Source organism: Cyanistes caeruleus, chromosome 11 (genome assembly GCF_971803275.1).
Source record: "Cyanistes caeruleus chromosome 11, bCyaCae1.hap1.1, whole genome shotgun sequence".
In the NCBI taxonomy this organism is placed as follows: domain Eukaryota; kingdom Metazoa; phylum Chordata; class Aves; order Passeriformes; family Paridae; genus Cyanistes; species Cyanistes caeruleus.
The window spans coordinates 7861260-7883166 of record NC_141711.1 but is presented as its reverse complement, the minus strand read 5'-3'; the positions used below and the strand labels follow the sequence as shown (position 1 = coordinate 7883166).

The window sequence follows — 21907 nt, the reverse complement described above, 5'->3', positions numbered from 1 at the left end:
GGAAAATTGTGTACTGTGATGATATAAATGATACAAAAAATCATGGGGTTGAGGATAAATCTTTTATTCATAACTATAATTTTCATGCTATTGCATCTCTATTTATCAGCCTTCATTGCATGTCAGTTTTCACATTTGTTCTTTTGGCACTACAGCTCCAAGCAGCTCTAGCCAGTAAGACAGATACTCAAGATCTCTATCTAAACTTCCATTTTCTAAAGCATAAGTTAAAACCAGGTGGAATTTGAATTACAAAAATACAGTAATCTCAATCCATATTAATAACCTATAAAACCAGACTTTTTTGAATTGTAGTCTGCGTATTGTCCTTTTATGTAGTGTTTTATTTGTCATTATTGATTCTGAATGAAATGATTAAGATAGCTTTTACAATAAAAAAAGCTACAGCTAGAGCCCTGATATTTACAACAAACTTTGGCTTTAGTGCAGTTAACATAATGCCTTTTTTTTTCCATGCTTAATTTTAAGCATTTTTCAAGCATTTTTAACCTTAATTTTTAAGAAATTCAATATTTCCATATCTATCAAGTTGGCAATAAGAAACTTCACAAAGAACTTGAAAGGGTGAGTACTTTCTTGTCATTGCTATAGAGAGACTTTTAATTGCACAACATTACTGTGCCATAGTCCCCCCCATCACAAACATGTATCACCATCAGCTGCATGTCCTGCCTGCAGAATTCTCTACAAATAGAAAACCTCTCCAGGCCCTAAATTCATATGATACTCTAAATAGGTACACAATTCAAGTTCTGATTCTGTGGAGTAATCAATTTTTAATAAACACTTATGCCCACCCATACTGTGAGGGCAGTAGTATTTTTAGGCATTTTTGTTAGCCATTACCCCAAACTTCAAACACAGCAACCTGTATCAAGCCATGTCAACAATAAAAACTGAAGTCCTTCCAGTTTTGAATTAGGGTTGCGTAATGTCACAATTTAAGGATGATTTTTATTACTTGATGATAATTAATAAAATATTGTTTCAATTGTTCTTTGAAGAGTATTGTGGATGGAGCACTGCAGGAAAATACACAAATGGGACTGTGGCTATATCAGATATTTTTAAATATATTAATATTTTGATACTGTTTTTTGAGCAAATGCACATGAAGGATTCAATCAAGTTGTTCATTAGCTATAAAAGAGGAACATCTTCGTTCTGCATGGATTTGTTCTTTATGTGAAAACACTTGTTACCTGAAAAATATTGCCCAGTTCATCAAGCTCTTAAGCAGAGGAATAATGTTTCTGTGTTGCAACTTCTGCTAAAGGCATCAGTCTAGTTCCAGGCTTAAAGTTAAACCTATGTACAAATGCAGAATCAAAATAAAATCCTAACCCAGCTGAAGTCAATGGCAATATTCCCATAGGCTACAATGATGCCAGTATTTAATCACAGAGTTTTCATATTCAAACACCTGCATCCAACAGCCCTCCTTAAATTGCTACTTCTAATACCACTGTTTCCAATTAGCAAAAATGAACTGGCATCATTCTTATACAGCTGCATATATGTCAAATATGTAAAGCACATATTTTAATATTTTTATGAGGCAGTCTACAAGTTCTACATAGAAAATCCCTTAGTCATAAATATGGCAACACTATCCATTTATAAACTGACAGAAGGAAAAGAATAAAATATATGAGATCTAAAAATACAAGCAGCTACATCTGTAATACAGAAATATAGAAATAATAAGAATGGAAGAGGACAAAATAGAGTTCAAGTTAATGGAGTAAGCTGGGAGAAGAAATAAAGAAAATAAATGCACTATGGATAAAAGAAAACAAATATCTCCTAAATCAAAAGAAAGGTCAACTGATACTGGCCAAAGAGAAAAAGGATTGCTCAACATCTCCATTTTTTCCCTATATTTAATATAAAAGAAAAGGAAAGCATGGAGCTCAGTGAGATAAATATTAATGAGGTTTGGGAATATCTAGCAACAGAATTAATAAAAAGCAAGTAAAAGAATATTTAGATAATTTAAATATTTATTATTCAGAAGATCTAAATCATATTCAACCAAAGGATCTTAAGGAATTGACTGAGATGGATCTGACAGACATCTTTGAGACCTCACCGAAAAAAGGTTAGGTACCAAAGGATTGAAGAGGGATAAATGCTAGGAAGCAAAAAAAGGTAAAAACCAGAGAATTTCAAGCAAGTTCCCACTTTTTTCTGCCATACAGAACGTGACAGTATATAATGTAACTAATAGTGCATTATTTAATGCATAGCAACATCAGAATACTCTTTTGAGGCTCTAAATTTTGTGTTTCTGTCCATCTCTGTCTATTTTGCTAATGTCATTCAGTCTTAGTCATTGCTGAATAACAAAAAGTTAATGGGTGTCAAAAAAACTCAACCCAGATTAAGATTTGGAGGTAAACAGATTATTTGCACTATAAAACAGAATATTTAGCTACGAAATTGTAGAAACTGAAAAGTTAAAGAACAAAGATTATAAAAAGAAACAATCAAGAGGATTACAAATAAAATTACTTAGAATTATGTATTTGTTTTAAAGCACAGAAGTACTATGTGCAAAAGATCAGCCCCAGTATAACTCCATGAAATGGAAACCAATACAAGTTCTCATGGAAAGTGATACAAGACGTGACATAAGTCTGTCTGAGTCGTGTGACTGTGTGCCAAGATCGTGGATCACTCACTCAGAGGTTAGTTAGTAAGATTACTGTTCAAAATCTATTATTATCACATCTGGGACACAAATGGATTCCCATCTTGGGAGCTGCCACCACTGTCTCCTGTTCATCCCACTGACAGTGTTAGAGACCACTTGGTGTTTGACACTTATTCCTATTGAAAGTTGTTCCAGTATGTCACTCCTCCAATGGCCAAAATCTCCCAATTTTCAGCTACAACAAATGTGTTGCCATTGTGAAATATTAGAAATACTTTTTAATTTAAACAGTAACCCTCTATGTCACGTTTACCTCTCTTCATTTTTAGCAGACATTAATCAGAACCTTTCCCAGCCTTTGTTTTTTTGACTAGACAAATCAAATTCTATACATTTTCTTTAATCACATTACTAATCCTGTCCTTTCAGGCTGTAATTCCCAGTTGTATTCAAGATCAGGTCTTACATCACTGTCTAAATGCAATACTATTTCCCATACCTTCCTGATGCATCCTAAGATTAAGCTGTCTCTCTTGTAGTTTACATTAGTTGTTACAGTTGTCTTGCAGTGTTCTTTTGTAGACTTTCACCACTTAAAACAAAAATCCTCTTTTTTGTCTCTGAACTCATGACTTTGCAGTGTGCAATATCAAATATCTTTCTATTTGTATTTCTGAGATCATCAAATCATCTGAGTTGACCCACATGTTTTTCTAGTCCTCTTCTGCATTGATTATATCTCCCAGTTTTCTGTTTTGAGAAAATTTCATTACCACATTTTCCTTTCTGTGTCATGCTCATTAATGAAAATACTAAATGAGTCTTTGAAGAGCTCAATTAGCATGCTCTTTCCATTGCAATGCTTTCCCTTTAAATTGTTATCTCTCCTTTAAATACTTCCTTGCCTACTTTAGATTTAGATTTCCTCTACTATTCCCCAACTTCTCTTGCTTAACTGGTAATTTCCCAAATGGTATTATATCAAAACCCTTTATGAAGTCCAGATGAATGAGACCTGCTTTGTTTCTTTTGTCAAAAAATCAGTTACTTTAGCTGAGAAAAAGTATCAGATGCTGCTAAAATTATATTTTGCTGGTGGTTTATTCTGCATTCTGATGAAACTTACAGTGCTGTGTTCTCAATTTTTAAAAACAACTGTATGCTTCACTTATCCACTATCTGCATATTTCTTAAATTTTCATGAGAATTTCTAGTATGCAGACGCAATACTCGTGCTTATCAGCCACATTAACACAATGGCTCTTTTGGAGCCATTACAGCTGATCGTGCCAATGATCCATGGATTATATACTTTTATAAGGTCTGGTGCACTTGCAAACAAAAGGGTTTTTTTCTTTGTGTTTCTGTTTCTTAAGAGACACTTTTTCTTCCTCCTCAAATCATTCTTTAATATTCATGCAAAGCAGCCAAAGGAAACCAAGCCACAAAAATTCTAGCTAAGGTGATGTGGTGAATCCTGAAGCAAAAATTGATTTCTGTCTCTGATGTAGGATTTTTGTGGCTGCTTTCCTGTTGTGTGCTTCTGTAGTACAGAAAGACCCTGACCCACTCTGGGGATCATAAGCACATGTGCAAATTCAGTCCCATTTTTACCCACACATCCAAGAGAGAGACTGTTCCCTGAGAAGAGCAGTTGTGCTTTTGTCTCTTTCATACCAAATGTTGCCAGTTATCTCTGACTCTCCCCATTCCCAAATAAAACTGTTCTCAAGCAGGTCCATGTTTGCTTCTGACCCATCCTGGCAGCATTTGTCTCTGGACCAGAGAAACCCCTGGAGACTCAGATCATGTCTAATAAAGCAAAGTATTGAAGGTGTTTGGGAATTTGTTTGTCCTGCCTAAAGGTAGTTTTCAGGCTATGCTCTAAAGCTGGGGCAAACCAGAAGGGAATACAAGAGGAATGATGCCATTAGACAGCTTTTCCTGGTTGTCCTTTCCTAATCCTTTCTGGTGACATCTGTGAGTATCTTGGAGAAAAGGCCATTCTAGACCCAATTGAAAGCAATCCTGTGCTGAGTGGAAGGATTCAATTAGCATTAGCTGCACTGCTGTGTTGATTCATCTCAAAGCCTCCCCATTGTCCCCAGCATTTACACACTTGTTTCTTACTTAACCCCATCCTGGAAAAAAACAATTCTTTTGCTGGACAGGGAGACCCTAGTATAGATTAAAGGGCAGTGTTAGAATGTGTAGACTCAGTGCAGGCTGGGGTGGGTTTTATTCCTTCCACACAATACAGAGCTCAGTGGGAACTCAGTCCACACTTGCAGTTCATCCCGGATTCACTGCAGATACAGCCAGCCTGTACCTGCAGCATTTCCTCTGCTCATTGTGTGCACAAGCAAGTTACCTGTTGCACATATGGGGAACAGAGTCTTAATGTAACTAAGGACATTTGCCAACAACAGGGAGATGGGGAACTTTAATGAAAACAAACAAAAAAAATAACCTGGAGGAATTCAGGTAGGGTTCATCATACACAAAACCAAAAAAATCCCAAGCTTGATAAAAATACAGGTACTGAATCTGCAATGATGAGTCTGGAGATGATTAATTAGGATCATAGAAGATTCCCATAAAAAGCCCTGTTGTAAGTTGCTTAAAAGAGAATTTAACAAAAGAGCTTTAACATCCTTGCAACTCACAGTTCATAGACTCCTCACCAAAGAGTGAAGGCTTTGTTTGGAACATGCCTGTGCCCAGGACCTCCTGCGTGACCACAGGAGTGTATCTTACTTTCCCTGTACCTTTGTTACTTATCTATAAAATGGGTAATATATTATTCCTTTCTCCATCCTTTATTTCATCTGTTTAGATGTTAGTTTCTTTAAAGAAAAAAGTTGCCTCTCACAGCAAGAAAGAAAGAGTGCAGGCTCAGTAATAATAACTCTGAGACCTAGACATTGTCTGACAAAGTAAAATGATTTCCTCTTTGTCTCCTTGATCATCAGCCAGGAGTATCAGGATGTGCAACTCTTATGAGTCCATGGCTATATAATGGAAGGCTGCATAGCTGGAGAACCACAGGGCATTCACAGGCTTTTACCAAGGGATATGAACTGTATTTGAATTAGGAGCAACTGACATTCAGGGTCTCCAACAATACAGGTAATTTGGACTTGTATAAGGAAGTAGGAAGTACTTATTAAAAAGAGAATTTGTTCAGAATACTGACCAGAAAAAGAATAGATAAGGGCTATTTTCAATAACTACTTGAAGTCATCATCCCAGTGAATTGGAAAAAAACATACACTTGCTGAAATGCATCCATAGGAAGAAGAAAATGCCAACACAGAGAATACTAATGAGGACATAACATATAAAATCTAGTTCCACCAACAGTATTGCAGTCAGCTTTGATTACCTTATCAGGTATGGGATACTATCACTCCTGGAAGGGCAGTGCAGGAAGTCAGGGTAGTTCCTGCTTACTTTTTACTGTACTCTTTGATGCAGAGCAATTACGAGGAATTAGGCTTGTTTTCCCTGATAGATTTCAAGAACACTGTAATAGAATAGAATTCAAGGTGAGACAGAGATATTAAAGTTACCTTTGTACTCAGCTAGAGACAACCAGACTTCTCTGAGGAGCACACAGCTGATGATCACAGTCTAAAAGAGGGGCTGAAAGAGGGGGAAAGACTTACTCAGGAGAGCAACTTTCTCATTTCTGCAGGAGCTGCCCTTCTCTTTTGGGGACCCAAGTTACTGATTGGTGTCCCTTGGGCTGTGTAGCTCCATTGGCCACTCTACTGATGAAGGGAGCCCTAAGGGAGCATTAAAGTCACTCAAAGTAATTCCCATTATAAAAACAGTACAACGTCAATATATAAGTTCTATATTTTTATATCTTTTTTTTTTTTGTTATTGCTACATAGGAGCTAGGCCAGGAGACAGAACTGACACAGAAGCATTTTAAAATGTGAGGAATTTTAAACATTTTAAAAATGTGAGGAACAAGTAAGAATTCTTTTCCTTTGCTAAGCAGATAAATTCTTGGTGTGACTAATAAATAGATTATAATTTCTGCAAGTCTGAATGTTAAAATCTCACCAGTGGCCTCTTTTTGTCCATTTCTAACAGCCCTCAGCCCAACAGATTTTTTTGTGCCACAATTTCCTATGCTAACAAATTTTTTGTTTAATATTCCAATCCTCCTTGGCCAGATATGTGTCCTCTGAAATATGTAACCATTAACAATTTCATGTGTCTGGTGATTGACATGAAGTTGGTAACAGTAAGAAAATACGTATTGCATCCTTGTAGACTTGTCAAGACTCTGGAATGAACATATGCTGTTAGGACTGATTTGTCTGGCAGTCCAAAAACACTGATTGTTATGGCAGGCTCAGATTCAGCACTGAGTTACTTCACCATCCTTGCTCTACAAAACCAGCAAAATTAGTAATTGAAGCCTCTTTGAAGGGGAAACACATTTCCATGTTCATTTTTTAAATTACTGTGAAGGGACCATGGATGCTTAAGTTTTATGTAGCAAAAAAAGGTAACACACCAGTACCTTAGAATCCCACTTGCACAAATAGTTTAACTTTCACAGCTATAAAAGTCAGTATTTTTTGTATAGTTTTAACAGACTTTAGACCTTCCTTGCCCATTAAAATTACTGCATTTTTAGTCATTGTTCTAATTATAATATTTTAAAAAGTTAAATAATTTATAGCTCCCATTCTATGGAACTGAAATGAAGGTGTCCCTTTTTTGTCAGCTGGTACAAGTGGAATTATTGGATTTACTCATACATGGCTTAGGAAAAGCACGGAATTACACTTTTTTACAGACCTAATTTTTCATGTGAGAGCAATTCAGGAAGAATAAGGTCTTCTAAAGTGCTTACACTGGCCTTAGACACCTCTTTAGAGGTGACTAAGAGAGACTTTATACTCACTCCACATTTAATCCTCAGATTCATTCTTCAGTTAACACTTGGAGTCTATAACTGTAAAACTCATCCACCAGTAATTGATCATGATCATAAACAGCCAAGAAGTAATTGATCATGATCAGAAATGCCTTTTGCCAGCCCTGAAGAGTTCAGAGTTTGTCTCAATTTTGCTGAAATATTTGAATGCACCAATTGGAGATGTGACAGATCCATATTGAGTGACTCGACCCTGCAAATTCCATCATGTTGTCCTCATAACCCAATTATTGATTATTCTAAGAGAGAATACTTGTCTCTTGTACTTGTAGCACACTGCATGGAAAAAAAAAGAAGATTATTCATTGAAAATTCAATATATTTGTATTTAGAGGGAGATTAAAAAAGTCACTGCAAATAAAATCTGTCTTTTCACTTGGTAAATGAGGAGTCCTGGACTCTTTCTCCAATGACTTTATATTTTTGAATTAAGAATATTAATTAAATAGAAATTATAGCAGTCAAAACTGAGATCAACTCTCAAAATCAACCAGGCTTCAGGAAACAGAAGGATGAAGAGATCTGTCTTAAAATCTGCAGAAGCTAAAATGAGATTTGAGTCTGTATTTTTCATGTCCTTCCTGCTCTAACCCTTGATCACCAGCTAGAAGGTTGTAGCAACACCATTTGCTGCTTCTCACTCTATTTTGTGCAAAGGGATCTGAAGCAGAGAGCCAGCTCCTGACATCTGCAATGTTCTGAGGGGGGAAAGTGTCAGAGGAGAATGGAGATTAAGAAATAATTTTTTCTCTCCTTGGCATTTCCCATCAGTTCCATTTGGCAGTGTCTTATTCAATAGTGTAGCTTTGGAAGATACCTAGTTATTCCCTGGCATTGGCACAGGGACACTGGTTATTTCCTCTGGTAGGGAACAAGAAATTCCCATGCTAAGCCAAAAAAATACGTATTGCATGCTGAGCCTAGGTCACCTTTGTAGAAGACTTATTAATTATTTAGTGTTCAGGGGGATTCTACCAGCTTCAGTTGTTCAGATGAATTTTTAATAAGTCACTATTAACATAAGTGGAAAGTATAAATTGCTTCCATTATCCTCTATGCAGTGGTAGCAATGAGAGGCTTCTGCACCAAGGTCCAAGATGTGCTGTTTACCTAACAGGAACTGACAGCTGAATGATCCCATTCTTCTGGGAATGGCTTGAAAAAACAAAACCAAAATCCACCATAGAGAAGCTCTATTTTACAGTAGCCAAAAAGCACCTGAAGCAGTTAAGTTATCTGAAGAACTGAAAAGAAAAAGCAATATCTCAGTGATGTGCTCAGAAACGTACCTGGAGATGGAACTATGTTCTAAGAGAAAATTTAGTTCAGCCAAAGCTCAATATGTGGCAAAAAAACAAACTTCTGTTAGGAGAGTGTGTTATTTCTTGAAGCATATTACTTACTGAATATATTTTTCTAAATACAATTTGTTGTTCTTGAAAGAAAGGTTTAAAGACCAAAGTTGTAATTCAAGGATTCATTATCATTGGGAATTTCAAGTACTTCTGTTTTCCCAAGGAGTCAGAAAACATTTAATAGATATTTGCATTAAATTAGGTTGTCTTAATGATTTTATATTTTGACTGTTGCCAGGATAGTGAGTCAACCAAGCACTACACTTGATGTGCCTAGACCTTCAACCCAGTGCAGACAGAAGGATTTTCTGCCAACAGAAAAGCCAACCTTTACTTGAAGAAAAACTAGAAGTGAAACTTTTTTATTAAATACTATTTAAAACAGGTGGGAGAGACAGAACTGCATTACAAGGTTTTGTATGTAGCTGTCCCATGTCCCTCTGTCCTTGGAGGTTGTTGGATGATCCCAGTTAACTCCATGACTTCCTAAGTCATTGAGCAAATTCTGTCCTCTTGCTCCTTAGAAAGGAACATCTGTTGTGAGATTTGCCTGGTTTCACCCTCCTCATCTCTGCAGTGTCTTTGCATGAGCTTCAAGCCATCATCTTCATTCTGTATCTCTTTTGCTGGCCCCATGAAGCCTGGAATTGTTTCTGTCTCAACACACTCCACAGCTTCCCTGAGGAAGGAGCCTGTACAACCTCTCTGCAAGACTCCACCCAGACAGGCTTATTGAAAGAACATAAACACAGTTGTGAAGACATAAATAAAACAAATACCATCTGTCATGCTAGCATTGCCCCATATGTGTAACCACCTTTTCTTAGTCTTTTCAACTGATTTTCCGACATACCCAAATACACATTTGGCTTATTAGAGAATTTTAGCACCTTATGGATGCTATTCCCAAACATTCTAAGCACAGTCCACACAAGTACCAAAATAATTCTGGATTTTTCTTGTCCAGCTACAGTCATTTCTACTTCCTAATCAACAGTACAGTCAAGCTCCTTTCATATGAATTATCTGTGATTGTTTTAGTCCTTTCTGACTGTCAGTTTTGGGTATCCCTTACCCCACACATAAGACAGAAGCGAATGGGCCAAATTTACTTGGCACAATTTTCCTGAAATCAGTGGTGTTACAGCATACATGACTTTCCTGAAATATTTTTGCTTTGTGTCTATCAAATAAATTTTCAGAACTACTCTTAGTAGAGTAGTACTCTTAATTTTAAGGATTTTAATTTTAATCTTTGTAAAAGTCCTGTTATAGATGAGGTTAAATATTTATATTTTTTTTGCCACAAAGGATCATTGACTTCTGCTGAGTAGTATCACAAATTCCAGAAGACAAAAGGCAGAATCCCATTTGCACTAACAGGTTGCAAAGCCAGGAGAATGCCTGAAGGGTAAATTGGTGCCCCACCACCGTGCTGCAGTCCATGTGGGCAGAACTGTGAGACAAATCAGAAAATGAAACTGCTCAGTATTTCCCAGGTGTGGTAACCATGGTGAAAGGTATCAAACTTCCTCAAAGTTGAGTAGCCATGACCTTATTTTGAGGCAGAAGATCTCAGTATGAAATACAGATCAAAAGGCAACTTGAAAACTTGTTGGTTGTGGCACAGAGCTTTACAAATTACTATGAAGTACAGAAAACTGTCACAGCCACAGACTACTTGTGCAGCCTTGGACAGATCATTTAATCTCATGGAGACCCAGAAGGCCTGACTAGAATGAAGATTCTGCTTTTTCCTCTCTTTTGTCTGTCCTGCTATTTACTTTGCAAGTGTCTCTGCTGAGCAGTACAGTAGAGTCTCTCATCAGTGCTGTAATGCAAGTCCATGAATGAAGACAAAGGCTGTACTGTCCTAGTGTGGATCCTAAGACATTAGAATTTGTCATACTTAGATAGCATTCTTCTTACTGCAATCTTATTAATGTGATAAACTCCTGACTCTCATGATGGAAATGCAAATGCAAATGGTCACATGGCCCTTCTCTGCATTTTGGTTCTCTGGGACTGTAATTGACAGTGCAGCCCTTGAAGCTGATTGACAAAATGAACAGAAACAGCAAATTAAATGTCTTGCCCTAGAAGGACAAGAAGCCTCCTCCTTAACTGGCCACAGGCAGAGAAAAGGTAGAGATTTTGAGGAAAAGAAGATCTACTGGATGATATTTAGATAGAGGAGGCTTAACTTTACCTTGTTTTTACCAATGGCAGTTGATCTTAATTCAAAAGTGATGTTGCATCAGTGTTAAATGAGCCAAGTGATGGAAGAGTGAATGGCAGGCACATGATCAGCAGAAGTGCCCACCTTATTCACAATTACCACTGAGCAGACACGAGATATTTCCCTTTCTGCCATCGCTCGTGGTTTATCCTGTTGTGTACTGATATGTTCTACTACTGGCACTAATTTTCTCATTTATTACTGCAGTACCAGAACACATTATAGCATCAGATCATAACATGAGAGAATGTTTGTGTCTCTCTCAAGCACGGCCTTGGTACTTCGTAGGGTGGGCAGGAAAGCAGAATGGTAGGAAATAAAAACAGATATAAAAGCATGTAAAATTTTGGTAAGGAAATTTTTTTATAGCCATGGCTGTGGGGAAAATTACTTTTATGGCCAGCTTTTCAATAGGCCTGCACAAATATTCTTATAGTGTTTGCAGGTGCAACCATACATATGCAAGGCATGACTGTCTAAAGAAAAAGCTTTCAGCAAGCTGAGAGAGTTTCATTTCTTATTCCTACTTGCTTTTAAAACATAGATCTTCTAGGAAAGAAACAACAACCTCCAGCTGAGCTCCTCAAGCTATGTGTTTGTAAGAGTGGGAAAGGCTCAGCATCTTGGATCTAAACTTCCCTGAGAAATGAGTGAATCTTGAATTCTTATGGATGTCACATTGGATGCAACTGGGTGCAGAAGACTGAAGAATCTGGCCTGAACATCCAAATCATTCCATCTTTGTAACTTAGCTTTGGTTCCTCTTTCCTGCTCCCCTCTTGCAAACACAAGACACACACATTCATGTGTGTGTGCACACATATGGAAGTTTATACTGGGACATGGATGGGCAGAGACACACCTACAGAGAGACACAGAGACTGTGTACTTCAAAAAATGCAAATCTTTCCTATTTAATCATAACCTGCCTGCAAGCAATGTGTTTAATCATGCTGGAAAATATACAAGTTGATAATTTTATTCAAATGCAGGAATTGAACAGAACTTAGAGGTTAGAAATCCTGAAGGCTGATTGCAAGTGTTGAGAACATGTATTTATAAGCAATTAATGGCATGCTTGGGGTTTCTTCTCCTACACATTTTTTGCCCATGATAAAGTATGCCCTGTATGGTATCAACCAGCTCTATTATCAAATAGAAAGAAATAGATGAAAGAAAATCACAAAATCCCGTAATACACTTATTCTCTGCCCACACAAAACTATTCTCTCCTCCTTTTCTCAGTGGGCTGTAATTTCTCCTTACCCTTTGAAAGAAAGCAGAATTATGAGGAAAATGGTAAACATGTTAAAGAATTGGCCACAAAATGCTAATATATTGCAGTCCTGTTGTGTCACCACCTGTATGTGGTGAATACCCACACATATGCAATAGCACTAATTATCAGGGACTGACCAAACGTGGAGGAAAGCACTCTAATAATTCAGGACTAGACATGTGCACATTTAAGAAAGGACAGATAAGCAGGACAGGGTTGTGGGGGGCTTTTTTGGGGGGGGAGGGGAGGGTAGGGGGTGGTTTAAAATGTTATACTGAAATTAAATCCACAGTTTTTCCTCCTTTCTTCTTTGCCACACAGAAAACCATAAACCTTCTCCCCATCTGTTGACTGGAAAAAATTTGGGAACAAGACTGTTTCTTGGAAAAGCATGGTTTTCAAAAGCAAAAGTCTTCTCAGGAATGTACCATATTTTTGACAAGCAAATTAAAAGTCTTATGTTCAGAAATTTCTGGGAAAGGGCAGAGGAAAGGAAAGAGACTGTGGTTGATCTCAAAATATCCTGAAGGTAGAGTGCTTGCACAGATATGGGAGACCATTCCAAGACTTCATTTGAAGGCACAGTTAATTACTTCTAGATTATTCTACCATGAGAGACCCTTTTCCTTAGAGTCTGGTGTAGAGCCCTTTCTTGTGCCACAGGAATATTGACCTACTCCTATATCTTCCTTCTTAAGGGGTGAAGAATTAATATAAATAAACATTGCATTAATTCAAACTCAAGGACTACAATGAGTTAAGAAATAAATCTGGGATTGAAGAGGATCTCAATAGATCATGTATTCCACCTCCCTGCACTTCCCACAGGAAGTGGGCTGGATTATAGAGGTTTGGAGCAGGGATTTGTTTGTGTGGTACCCTCTTCTTTCTCTTTTTGGAAGAATAGTGCAACATTAGTAATGATTAGAGTGGAGAAAAAGAGAAGAAAAGAAGATTCTTGTTTGCATCAACTCTCCAGAATTCCTGTTCATGAAATTGAATTCATAGGGTTTTTTCCCTTAGTTATCTTTAATTTCTCATCAGAACATCTGACCAAAAGTATTTTACCAGAAATCCTGAGTGTGTCAAGAAGTGTTCATGAAATAATGACAGAATCATCAGTGTTTTTCAGTCCAAAGCATTCATCAGTACCAGTGTTCTTTAATCTTCCAATATCTTCATAGAACTGTAGAATATGCAAAGGTCTACTCTGTTCCTGAAGTCCCAGGAAAAAAGACTTGTGAAACTAAAACGTCAGAAGACATCTGATCTCAAAAGGATCCTAATTTCTTCTTGCACCAAACACCTTCCTCAGACATTTGGATTTAGTAGCTAAATCCGTGTTTTGGCATTGAGGGTTGCTGGCCTCCACCTTCTCCTACTTTCTACTGTACCTGTACAAACACCAGGAAACCATCCAGCTGCAGAGCCTTCCAGTGCTGGTGAGGCTTTTGTCCTGCTCAGCAAGTTCCATCTCATCATTCATGTTGGATGGAGAAGTCCAAAGTCACAGAAATTCCATGTCATCTCTTGCCTCTATGGGGCTAGTCCTAAAATTCCTGAAACCTGTGTCTCCAGGAATTCTTAACCCATAGCAAAATACAGGTTCCTTCCTGGATGTGTGTTGCTGTGCTGTCATCTAGTGGCAAGGATGAATTGGATGTCATTCAGTGACAGTGGATGACAAGGTGTCCCTTTGCTGGAGCTAAATGCACGATGCTGGAGAGTTCCCAGCTTTGTAGGTGCAGCCCCAAGGCAAAGGCCCCTTGGTTGGTTTGTGCTCTGCAGGAAATCCCTGCGGAGAGCCTGTGGAATGGGCTGAGCAATGGACATCTGGTTGCAGACAACAGGCTCTACAACATCATAGCACCTCCTGCCACGTCCTTCCTCTCCATCCCCTGTCATCCATCTTGGCTGTTAATTGTTTGCAAATACTTGAAGCTGAATTTCCAGCAGTGATTGATAGTTTCTTAACAAAAGCCATTCGGAGCAGTGTCAGCTAATGAAATGAGTCATTAAATCTGTAATCATCTAGGATCAAGAAGATACTTCTTTCAGCAAAAAATCCTTCCTCCTGCATTCATTTTTTAATTGACTCTTGGGGAAAAAATAAAAGTGCCACAATGCAGTTTTCCAGGAGAAACCAGAAAAAAAATAGCTTTCAGAATGACCCACATTTGGTTTGGTGTTTGGCAAGCTTGCTTATGTCAGCAGACAGACATACTGACATTGATTTCTGAGGGCTTTCACTCAGATCAGGAATTTCATAGGCCAGGTGATGCTACACTTGCTTCTGCTTAGTTTGGGTTGGTGACATTATTATTAACACATATAAACATTAACAGTCCTGAGTTTATTTTTAAACTTCAAGTGCAATTCTTGATTTAATGTCTTGAATTAATGTTTGAAAAATGATTATAAAATTCTGTAGAAAGTAATAAGAATATAACAATATAACTGGTCACAACATCTATAACACCTCTTTGGCATCACCTGTTGAACACTGCTGGGCTTGGCTGGATTAGGTAAAACAGTTGTAGCATATCCTTTGCTCCTTGAAATACTGATCCCAAAACCATTTTGATAGGAACAGCTGCTTTTGAGAACTTACCACCACAAAGGAGGGCTATTCATAGGTATCAGACTCTGGAAAGAAAAGCTCAAGAAGCAATCCTCACTGCAAAGCGCCATTGTCAAAGCAGTATTCTGGTATAAAATCTTCTTCCATCCCTGATACAAAGTCAACAAATAATCCTAAAATTCTTTTTTATGAGCAAGTTGGATTTTTTTTTTATATTTCCCTGTCTTACAGTACAAATTCTGCTCTATCTCTGAATTTAGAACGATTCCTCAATTCAACCAAGTACAGCAAAAAGATACCTAAATCTCCAAGAACAGAGAAGAATGTGGATGTTCTTTAGTGACAAGGGACATTTAAGCACATTCTTAAATGACTTGCTTCTCTGAAGACTTCAGTAGATTCTCAAAGGAGTGAAAGAATGATGCTCTATTTATGACCTTCCTTGTTTTGTCCAAGTCTCAGACCTCTATCCCTATAGTAAAGAAAAATATTAATGAAGGTAAGAAACATTCTGTTTTTCAAGTTATTATAATTAGTCAGAGGCAGTAAATCAATGACCTTTCACACTGGAATATGATAAGACGTTTCTTTATGAGTTCCAGAGGAGGTTTGGTTTATTTTTGGCTCAGAATTTCATCTTCCTTGGACGCTCTATAAAAACAAAATTGCATCTTTTTAATTAAGAAATTGAATGACAAGCTGTAACAAGGTCAATCAGGTTGAAATAGCTGCATGCTCATTATAATGTAAATGCTTCTTCTATTGACTTATAATATCTTGATACAGTAAATTTTATACATAAATAAAGTGTTAAATAAAAACAGAAGGTTTAGGTCAAATACAATGAGTGAAAGTGTATGTGTTTATATAAAAAAAGGAGGGCTAGTTTTTCATACAGAAATACAAAAAAATACCAACTCTTTGTTAGCAACAGTTAAGAATGATTTCACACATATACATCAAAAAACAAAAGTGAAAAAGAAGTTCCAAGCATTCCAGTGTCACCTTGAAACAGTTGGTCAGGGCGTTTTGGACAATGACACTTGAAATAAGATGGGGTTAAAAGCAGTGTGTGAAGCAAGGTGAGAGCCATTCTCTGCCACAGTAACTCCAGGGCTATTTCACCACTGAATGTTGCTTTTCAGGAATGACCATTTGCACGTATGTTTTAACCTTTTAGCAGCCATTCTTTATATGTTCCCATTTCTTTGAGTGGAGGCCCTTTGTGTCCGTTCATAAATCTAAACCATGCCCATGGTCTGTGTTGGAGTTGCTCACAATCCCTGCACAAATAGGCACAGATTGGCAGTTCCAACACTGGATGGAGGAATATCTTGTGAACTGTTATTTTTCCCCACTTGTAGAGTTGCAGTTTCCTCATTGGAGTAACAAAGGGCAAAAAGAAGCAGGGATGTCTTGAGTTTGACTCGATTGTTTCTCCATTTGATTACCTGGGGAAATAAAAGCATAATCATTCCGTGTAATGTCATAATCCTCTCTCAGGCTCCTACTTGCACATTGATTTCTCTTTGTCTGAGCATGGAAGAAGGCCCATAAAATTCTATCCTTGCTGATGATACTTTTGTATTGATAATCCTTGTTTTGACTTAGTTCTTTCTGACGATGCTCTTAAAATGCAGATCACAGAGAGTATTACTTGCTGTATGAGGCAGCTTTCAAGTTTTCTTTCTGCTTTACCTTTTTCTCAGCATACAGAGGATTTTTTTCCAATTCTTTTCAGTTCCAGAGCAGACATTAAAACTTTTTTCTTTTATAAACACATTCAGTTTGGGTTTTGCAAACTTTCAGTCTTTGTCCTACGAGAACGTCACCACAGAATTTTAAATGTAAGCTATATATTTTGGTAGTATTAAGCTCATATAATGGATCTCTTAAAATGTACTCATGATAAGGATGGATTATTTTTAGTACTTGTAAGAAAAACATTATATATGTGTGTGTATGTGTGTGTGTGTGTGTGTGTGTGTGAAAATACTGTCTATATGTCTTCACATAGATGAATCTGGATAAATTCCAAAGAAATTGAATTTTCATATATATAGTTTCCTTTATTAGATGAGTGTGCATTTCCACAGAGAATCTGTACAAATTCATCTTACATTCCTTGGGTGTGCAAACAACACCAAAAAATAGTCAAAGTTAGCATATTCTATATAAAACACATTTGCATCTGCTACGCTTAACTTCCTACGCTCTTCATCTTTAATTTAGCAATGGCTGGATGATGAAGTCATCGAGCCTTAGGAATGTGCTCAGGTCAGGGTCTGAAGCTTTATACTTCATCCAAATACCATTTGGTTTGGCCCCTTTTACTGAGCTGCAATCTATCGTGCTACAGAAGATTTAAGTGAGCACCCTCAATAAATCAAGCCGAAATGAATTTTCCACTATGAATTATGTTGCAGACAGCTGCAAAAGCTACATGACCGACTTTTTTCTTGTAAGTTTGAGGCCAAATCATGAGATTAAGGATTGAGCTAAGGTTTGTGGCTGTAGAAAGGAATCCAAAAAGATTTTGCATGCATTAATATCTCTGATGAGAACAAATACTTTGTTTCATTGCCTTTGACAATAGCTACAGGAAAGACTCTTCTGTCTCAGCCTATGATTTGTGCATACTTAATGAAAGTCTGTCTTTGTAAGTAACAAGGCTTTTTACTTCAGCGATCGATCTGGGCTGGTTCCATAGCCAGAGTTAATTCTGGTCCATGCCACCATGAAGGCTGTGCTGTGGGTGACTAAGATTCTATTGCTCTGAAAGGCTGATGAAAATATGGACCAAATTTTTTTTACTCAGAGTAATTAAGTGTAACAGTATTGACTTTTTGAAAGTTATTGTGAGCTACCACCGCCAAGGAAATGGCTCCAACTTTCCATCACATTGTTTTTATTTTGCAGTGGCCTCCACGACTTTCAGCAGCCTCTTTTCGGTCACTGGAGGAAGACAACAGCATCCAGCATTTCTTATGGAAACATTTCAGGTTAGACAGTGACAATGTCTCCCAGTGTATCAAAGAATCCAACTTAAACAAATGACCAATTTGTCCTGGAGAGTTGGGAGAAAAGGACACAGCTTCTGGATGGAATTCTGTAGCGTGCTAACTCCTTCTGGAGTTTTCACAGGATACAGGATTTTCTCCATCTCTCCTCAGAAAGCTGTAAGTAGGGATTTCCATTGCTGCAGCAAGAAAAAAGTGAAAAAGGATTCCAGCTCTCAGTATCAAAGTAACCCAGCACAGGTGGTGTGTTCACTGCCAAATACTCAGAGCTCTATACCATCAACTGGGAGGAACAAATCATTAATGTGGGAACCTTGCAACATGCCAACATACTCAAGGCTAAAAACAGGACAATCAGTTGTGCCACCTTTGAATTTGCAACACAAAATCCCAAGTCAGGAAACTGCTTAAGTTTGGAACTTAGAGGTGTGTACTGAAGATAAAGAGGGCATAGCTTAGCTTTAGACACATAAATAATTTGAACATTCCCCCCTTGAACATGAAAACTTACCCATTCTCACAGTGATTATGTCTGGGGGTTCGTTGGGGTTTTTTTCCAGGCACATATTGAAATACAGGTCATTATCAGGTATCCAGGTTGTGAACACAGCAATTGGATAAGGAAAATTAAACCCACAAACTGCTGAGAAGTGGATCAGCTATTGTTTGTCTATTGCAATGAAGTCATGTACTTCAACATCAGTCAAAATTTGCATTTTTCTGCATTGTAACAGACAACCATTTAGTAGGTATTTGCCAGCAAGTGTGACTTGCTAATGCAAGATTCCTGTATTAATTTAATGGGAATGTAATTGTGTTGTAAAATACATAATCTGAAGTAACCTACTATGACATTTACATTTGATTACCATATCAATGCATGCAGATACCTTTGCATTATAGATATCTTTGGAGGTGTTCTTGGAAAAGTGCACAGGCTTAATGCAGTGTGCTGTATTTCAAGCAAGGAAGTCTGCACTAGGATGGAGTTAGGGTGGGAAATGGCTCTCCAGTGCTTCAGCACCTAACTGGGATGTTTCACTCATTTTTTCCTTTCTTGAACAAAGAACACAGATAATGCTTCACAAATAATTGTACTTGTTTCCTGCTGCTAATGTCACAGACTCCAGAGGAGTGCTGGAGCAGGTAGCCAGGTTGTTCTGTGTTCCACCTGCTTGTGAGTGCATTATGACCTTGTAGCATGTATATTTTTCTTAATATTCTTATGCTTTATGTCGTGAGATTCATAGTAAGAAAAAACACAGCAGGCAATGTGCAGCTGCCTAGGGAATGCTTTTCATTAACCTAGAACACCAGAAATAAAGGTAAATTAGACTTAAATATTTCCTGAAGCACCTTGTAATCATTATTTTGGGAAAAATTTCATTATGAGATGTTTCACATCAAATACTTTTAGACAATCATCAGAAAAGATATAACTTTCCATGTTTCCTATAAACTATACAGTTTGTCTTTCACCTTAATATTGCCCAGAGGTACTTCCAGACATCTTCAAATTAGTCAATTCACTTTAATTAAATAACTTGTTTTTCCTCAGCAAAACAATTCACTGAGTATAGTGACATTTTCTGTTCTCTTTTTCAAAATTAATAGTTCTTTTGCAAGCAGAAATGCAGTATGCAATGCTGGGATGGAACTTGTGCAAAATCTCTGGCCATATATTTGCATTACATAGCCTTTTCAAGAATGTTTTAACTCTGTAGCTTTCATTTCATTGTCCTATTTCATCATACTTTGAGTTCTAGACAACTGCATATACAAAACAAACTTTCTTTACTATAATGTGTCTGCTAATGGCAATGACAGAGTGTGAATGCCATCTTTAATTGGCAGATGTTTGGCCCTGCCAAAGGTGAGCAGCCTCAGGTGACTTCATCAGAAGTGTCACTTCCCCTGGCTACAGGGCCTGGCTGAGGGTTTCACTGTGGGTTTAGGTTATTTGCTGAAATAAAAGCAATTACCCTTTTAATTACAGACTTCTAGAGACCCAAACATAACAAAAAGGTTAGGACTGGCCCAGTTCTGCTGTTGAAGGGATTCTAAATGATGCAGAAGACCTAATAACCTCTGTAAAACTTATTTTTTTTGTGGCAGATTTCTTCCTATGCAGGCTGACTCACATGAATTGAAACAAAATTAATGAGTGTAATATTTTGAAAGACACAAAGCCCTAAGGTCAGCTCAAACTTTGACTCATCTAATATGCCACCTTCTTTGGAGAAGGCTTCTCTTATGATGCACAGATGACACTGCTGAATGAAGGAATCCCATGGCAGAAAAGTGCCCAGCTTGATCTTTCTGTGCTTTCCAAATGCTTCCTGGAGGGCACACATGTGCCTTGTCAGGTGCCTCACAATGGCTTGGATTATTCCAGGTATTTGATCTAATTGAACTCAACTGTGGCTCCACCACAACGTAACCCAATAGCATCTTTGAAATGTCTTCTGTCTGCAGGATTTGTCCACAAGAGCTGAGCAGCTTTATGAAACCTTTCTCTCTTTCTTTTTGTTATCTCAAAACCATGTCACATCATAGCTCCACATCTACCCAAGACTGTTGCTGCATCTTTCGATCCTCAAGGAACTGGACTCTTATTTTACACTAGGAATTTATCCACAGGGACTTGTAGTTACATAGCGCTCTCAAGAATACTTTTAGAAAACTGAAATTTGAATAAATTCATATATTTTGTGTCTACTTTATGTGGTTTTTACAAGAAAAAAGGCACGCCTGAACAAACTAGGATCTCAGATATACAAAATCTTTTTAATGAGTTTTCTAAATAGATGATCTTGGCATTTAAAAATCATCCGAGGTTTTTCTTGAAGGTTTTCCTTCCTCATAGGGAACTGAAATTAGTTCCCAGACCAACTGGCATTTTTTGCTGTGCAGTTAGATACATTTAACCTCAGGGGTTCTGACTTGCATCTTTTCCGATAACCAAATGATCATTAAGAGATAAGGTCAGTTGCATAGATTTTGCTATAAATGCATATTAATAGAGAAGAAGGAAATCAGTTTTTCAGGGCCTGACATCAGGGCTGTCAGGAGAACCAGTGCACTACATGGTTAATTATTACTGCAGCGCTGAAACACTTTGACCAGCTACCCAGTTCTAAAACTGGAGTAACTCAATCCCTTTAGACTTCTTGCACCAGAAGTTTGGGAGCTGTTTGGTTGTGTTCTTTGGAAGGACAGTCAGGGGGTGTTTCTGGCTCTGAGTCCCCACCATGGTGTGCCTTGATCACCAGCATGTTCCTGTCTCCCACAGCCCCAGGAATACAAGCCCAGCATCACATCCCTGGGTTGGGATGTCCTTTGGTTTGTGCTGCCCTCAGAGGGGCTGTATCTCATATGCAAGGCCCCTTCCCATTGTGCACAGTCCATTAAAGCAGAGCATTACTGTATATCTATAGCTACTTTCATCCAGGCATAGAAAAGTACTTATAAATGCTAATAATGGTATTAGTGGTAATAAAAATCTAATAACACCCCTAGGAGGGAGATGAGAATTTCAGCATACACTTTACTGGTGCAGAAGCATATAAAGAACCAACTTCAGCTGGTGGTAAAAGGCTGAGGTGGTGAACAGAGTTCCTTTAAGGATAAGTCTGCATCAGAGGCCCTGTGACTTGCCTGTTTCCTACACTAAGCAATGACAAGAGGGTTTTTTTATTTTACAATTATTAGAGTACCCAGACATTCCAAGTGAAAATCAGGACCCCATAGTTTCATGGTACATGGTAAAGTCTCAACACTAAAGAACTTAAAGCCT

General features: G+C 37.7%; 1 long non-coding RNA gene across 2 annotated transcripts in view; it reads left to right on the top strand.

Annotated features, from left to right (window-relative positions):
* The window catches only part of LOC111935006 (uncharacterized), a 50127-nt gene that overhangs the window by 10015 nt on the left and 18205 nt on the right, over positions 1–21907 (top strand). The window contains exon 2 of one of the 2 annotated variants that reach the window (XR_015275029.1): positions 18011–18270. This is a non-coding gene — a long non-coding RNA (uncharacterized LOC111935006). The remainder of the gene's footprint in view (positions 1–18010; positions 18271–21907) is intronic. The other variant, XR_015275030.1, reaches the window with a different exon arrangement.